The sequence below is a fragment of the Castor canadensis genome, chromosome 12 (assembly GCF_047511655.1).
Source record: "Castor canadensis chromosome 12, mCasCan1.hap1v2, whole genome shotgun sequence".
NCBI lineage: Eukaryota > Metazoa > Chordata > Mammalia > Rodentia > Castoridae > Castor > Castor canadensis.
In genome coordinates this window covers 52,133,215-52,139,085 of record NC_133397.1, presented here as the reverse complement: position 1 = coordinate 52,139,085, position 5,871 = coordinate 52,133,215, and the positions used below count along the sequence as shown (strand labels likewise).

General features: G+C 37.4%; 1 pseudogene; it reads right to left on the bottom strand.

The window, feature by feature from the left end:
- Nucleotides 1-936: 936 nt before the first annotated feature.
- On the bottom strand, nucleotides 937-1,045 carry LOC141415140 (U2 spliceosomal RNA; annotated as a pseudogene).
- Between the last annotated feature and the right edge of the window lie 4,826 nt (nucleotides 1,046-5,871).

Sequence of the window (5,871 nt, the reverse complement as noted above, 5' to 3'; positions counted from 1 at the left end):
CATTGCTTCTTTCTTTTTTTATTTGCAGCTCTGGGGATTAAATGCAAGGCCTCAAGAGGATTAGGTAAGTACTCTACCAAGGCCCTACGTCCCTGACGCTCGGTTCCTGACTTGTGCCCCACCCCCCAAATACCCTATCTAGACGACCTGTATCCTCTGCTAGACCAAGACGAGGCTTTGATCCCACCCTCCTGGGAAGGGGGAAGGGAACTCCGTGCTCTGTCAGACCTCCTGTTCTAGAGGGTGTGGTAACATTGAGGAAATGCCTTTGCTAACTGCCTTGCTCTACAAGCAAATTCACATCCCCTTTTATGAATCAATCTTAGGGTGGTTTGGGAACAGGATTTTCATCTACTTAAGTAGTTCTGCCTCCTTGTTAAGAAGTCCAACTGAATTTAAACCTGAACTAAAACAGGTACAATTATCCTTTTCCAACTGCTATAAGACAAGGCTCGGTATATGACTACAGATGCCCTTAACTTGATTATATCTAGAGCTACTTTCTAACTTCTGGAAAGTTGTTCATTATTTCAGCTAAGTTAGCATTACTAGAATCCACCCCAACCTTGAGATAATAATAAGAAAAATCAAAAAGCATTGGCTTCTTGGTAGATTAGAAAAAGCAGAAATTTCCTCTGGGTGAGGGAAGGAGATGAGTCTCTCTAGAAAGTTGTTTTAAGAAGGGCTCTAGAGGCTTACCTCTGAATCCTAGCTATCTGGGAGGCTGAGTCTAGCAGAATTGAGGTTTTAGGCCATCCTGAGCAAATAGTTCACAAGACCCCATTTCCAAAACAACCAGAGCAAAAGGGACTGGAGGTGTGGCCTCAAGTGGTAGAGTGCCTGCATTGTAAGCATGAAGCCCTGAGTTCAAAACCAAAAAACTGTTGTGCTAAGTGCCCAGGTTGGGTTTAAGGAAGTGGGGCAGCATTTTGTGTGAGGAGATATTTCTGTGACTGAGTGTCCTTAGGAAGAGCACAATGAGATGGGCACTACTAAACTGATAAGAACAGTACACTTGATCTTAGCCAAAAGGCCAAGAAATGATAGGGATGGGTAGTATTTAAGTCCATCTTTATCTTCACATTTCCACTTTATTTTTCGTTCCTAATCATTCATTCATTCAAAAAGTGCTTATTAAGCACTTGTTTGGTACCGGGAAAATACTGTGCAAGATGCAGCTCTTACAATTGCTCTGGCCTTTGGGTCAGACAGACTTGGGCTCTAGGCTTTCTCCTCTGTTTTTCTTTTTTTTTTTGTTTCTCAGCAAAACTTACTCAACTTACATCTGGATCTTACTTTATGCATCTGTAAAACTGGATAATAAGTTTCCACACAGTGTTGGGTGAGGATTCCATAATCGATATTGCTGGCTTGCAGAGTAGAGCTCTCCCTCATTAATTGGGGGCTGCATTCTCACATTCATCTCTCAGTCACCACTCAAACTCACTGACTGCTCACCTTTGCCTGAGGCAACATGGCTTCCAAGTGGAATTTAATAGCGTTCGTCTTTTGTGAATAGACATACGGATAAGACATTTTCATTAAAGTGTAGATTCCAGGTCTGGATTTAAGAACAGCAGAAATAGACACACTCTCAGTTCAACACTTTCATTTTATTAGCATGACTGAATATCTTATTTTTCTTTACTATTTATTTCATTCCTTGGGTTTATTAAGGCAAAATTGACAAAAGTAAATACATTCACAGTGCATAACTTGATTAGTTAAATTAGAATAGTCACACTGGCTGGCTGGGCAACCCCTGAAATGACAACACAGAGAAATGTAGCTAATTATCCACAATAGAGACAGAATGGAAGAGTAAAAAGTATTTAATCCAAAGAAAGCAGAACAAGAATGAGTAACTCAAACAGAAAAAATTAGAACTATTTAGACTGAAAGCCAATCATAACAATGATCACATTAAATATCAAGGTACAAATAAGTGATAAGTAAAGAGATGAAAAGTGATATACCATGCTAACACTAAGTGAAAGAAAGTTGGAGAAGCTATTTTAATAGCAGACAAAAATAGTTTTAGAGCAAAGAGTATTTCCAGGGATAAAGAGTACCATTTTCAAATGGTAAAGGAGTCTATTCAGCAAGAGGACATAGCAGTCTTAAACATTCATGCAGCAGGTAACAGAACATTCAAATGCTTGAAGCAAATTTGCTAGAACTGCAAGGAGATGTAAAAAAAAAAGCACAATTATGCTGAGAAAATTCCACGCCTCCTGTCAATAATGGGTAGAACATATAGAAATCAATAAGGACATAGAGTACCTAAACAATGCTATAAACTAACTAGACAGAATATTTCATCCAGCAACAAAAGGGAACACACCACTTTACACCTGACAATCACCACTGACAATTACACCTGAGTCAGCACTCCAGCCAGTCTGACTGTCAGGAAGAAAAGGCTTTTCCACACAGTCAGTACCATTGTTCTTGGCCTCTCCAAGTCATGTGAAATTGCACAGAATTCCTGTCAGAACTGTATAGGCGCCTCCTTGAGCCATTGCCCATTGCTGCTGGATTTCATGATAGCAGCTCCAAGAGGTCATTGTTTCAAGAGAATAGCTCACCTGCCTAGGATGAGGTCAGAAATTGAATCTGAATCAAAGATCTAACCCACACATTGTTGGGGAGAAGTTCAGCCTCTAGTTGTGTGTGGACCTATTAAAATCACCATACTGGTGTTGCCCTTATACACTTAGCATTGAAAACAAACAAACAAACAAACAACAGCACCAGAGTTTCTGGCATTTTTTAGATATCTGGATTTTGTGGAAATCAGTCAAGCAATAAAGATGTCCACCACAAACCTTATGAGATTTTTTCCCTTAGATAATGTATGACATGACAGAACTTCCTGCCCCTTATCTTCCCAAAAGGAAAAGTCAAGAAATATGGTAGAACTGTCAAGAACATATGCAATCAGCTCTAAATTATAAAAGAATGAAATTTACATGATCACATAACAGATCACAATACTTTGATCAAAGGGAAAAAGTTTCCATTGAGCTGCACCTCTCAGAATTAGACTGAGGACGGCAGAGAAAAATAACTGCAGCCATGTTGTACATTGTATGTGCCTTCTGTGAGCTTGCCCACATCTTGTTTTTCTGCATGCCAAATAGGTTTTTTCCATGAATCTTCCCCTCTGTGATCATTATTTCCAGATATTACCAGGTGAGAGCACACAGTGCAACTCTCATCTCTACCATCTAGTTGTGTTGACCACTGTCTGTATAGTACATGCACCTGATAACAGTATACATTTTTCTTCCAATTAGGATCATAGTTTTCTGCCTTTTTGTATTTTGAACTGGAAGCTAGAGATTATTTTCCCCTTCCCTGGCCTTTGGCTATTCTTATCCTAAATTTACTTTTGTATTACCTTATAAAACCCGTAATAGATTTAAAATTATTTTTTGCTCTAAATAATCGTCTTAAGTAACTTACACGATCAGTTAGTGTCTGTCCATTTAGTTGCCATTTTCCAGGGCTCTTTGTTTCTTGTAGTTCAGATTTACATCTGCTATCATTTTTTTTCTACTTGAAGTTCTTCCTTTAATATTTCATGATTCTCTTCTGATAATGAAATATTTTGGCTCTCAGATGTTTGAAAAATATTTTTATTTTGCCTTTATTTTTGAAAGCTATTTTCAAAGGTAAAGAATTCTACGTTGACAATTTATTTCTTCATTAAGCACTGTGAACTGCTCGAGCTTACATTATTCTCAAATGAAAATCTGCCTCCATTCTTATCTTTGTTTCTCTGTATGTAATGTGCATTTTATCCTTTGTCTGCTTTTGTGATTTCTTCTTTATCATTAGCTTTAAGAAATTTGATTATAAAATGCCTTTTTTGTTTTTCGTTTGAGGGGTATGTGTGTGTGTGTGTGTGTGTGTGTGTGTGTGTGTGTGTGTTGGTGTGTGTTTGGGGTTTGTTGAGCTTCCTGGATCTGTGGGTTTATAATTTTCAAAAATATTTGAAAAAATTTCAGGCAGTATTCTTCAATAGTACTTTTCATTCTTGCACTTTCGGATACTCAAGTAACAAGAGTATTAGGCTTCTTGAATCCTTTGCTCATAGATTCTCTAAGTTTCTATTGCTGTGTCTTCAGGTTTACCAATGTTTTCTTTTGTAATGTCTAATTTGTTCTTTATCTGATCTGGCATGTTTTTCAGCTCACACATTGCAATTTTGTCTTTAGAAGCCTAAAAAGTCTTTAAAAATATCTTTCAGCCCTCAATTAACATGTTCAACTATTCTTTTACCTTCTTAAATGTAAGAAATATCATTTTAATAATTCTCTTACTGTCCTTGTCTATTAATTTTATCATCTATCAATTCTGGTTCAATTTCAACTTATTTTAAATTTTCTTCTAAGCATGGTCATATTTCTCTGCTTCTTTGCATTTTAACCTGGATACCAAAGATTATGAATTTTACCTTGCTCAATGTTACATCTTTTAGAGTTTTTTATAAATATTTTTGACCTTTGTTCTGAGACATTGTTAAATTACTTGGAAGCAGTTTGAACATTTCAGGTTGTCTCTATGATTTATTTGATCAGAGTAGTTTAGGGTCAATGAACAACCCTTCATTGTTTGATTATGAAGATTTTCTACTCTGGCTGGTAGAAAAGGTACTTTTTAAAATCTCTAATTCTTTCAAATGATTTTTCCCATTGTCAGTAGTTAGTTTCTTTATGTACTTGAACTGGTTGGTACTCAATCTAATTCTTGAAGTGTCCCTTTCTCTAGAGTGCTCTTTCTCCCTCTGTGAAGCAACTCCTTCTCTAGTAGTTTTGCCTAAACTCTCTGGTCATCTCCAGAACAACCAACTTCATGTCCTCAGTTACAGAGAGCATTGGGGTTCCTGTCCTTGTACAACGATCTTCTTTAAAATCTCTCAAGGCAGTAAATTGCATCAGTATAATTCATTTGGATCTGGAATGCCCCCAAAGACTTCTCTGTTAAAGGCTTAGTCACCAGCCTGTGGTGCTTTTGGGAGGTGACAGAACCTTTAGAAAGTAGGGCCCAGTGGAAGGTCATTGGAGGCATGCCTTTGAAGGGGGTATTTGGAACTCTTCCCCTTCCTCTTTCTCTTACCCTTCTTGTGGCCATGATGTGACCTGTATTGCTCCATCCTGCTCTCCAGCTGTGATGTCTTCCTCACCATAGACCCAAAGTATCAGGGACAAACAACCAGGGGCTAAACCTCTGAAACCATGAGCTAAAATAAACCTTTCTTCCTTTAACATGGTTTTGTCAGGCATTTTGTTATAGTAATGGAAAGCTGACTAATAAAGGCAATCAAAGGGTTCAGTTCATTTGTTTCTCAGAGATTCCTGAGCTTCCTTGCCTAATGTCCAATGTTTTAAAAATCAGTTTTTCACAACTTTTGTCTGCTTTTACAGTGGTTTCAAGAAGAAATATAAATTCAATTATTTTTATTCCATCTTGGCTAGAAGCAAATTTTGTATTGTTCTTTATAATTTAAAAATTGTACCTTTTCTGTATTTTTATTAATTTTTAATTTTACTTATTTTTTGTGGATCATATGGAGAGAAACCAGAAAAGCTTTCTTTGTATCGAATGTTAAAAAGATGATTTTTCTTACTCATTTTCATTGTCCTGATTCTTTGTGTTGGCCCTAGAGCCATCTTTACTAATATAATCAGCTGTCATTCCTGCCTCCATCCTTCATGGCTCTTGAATAATGTCCAGATTCTTAATCTGAAAGTGAAGACCCTTGTTTCAAACATCACTCACCTTAGCCCTCAGACCCCATACTCTAACCAAGCCTCTTTGGCTGCCATGGTAGCAGGGTATGGAATCTGGAGTCAGAGCCACAGT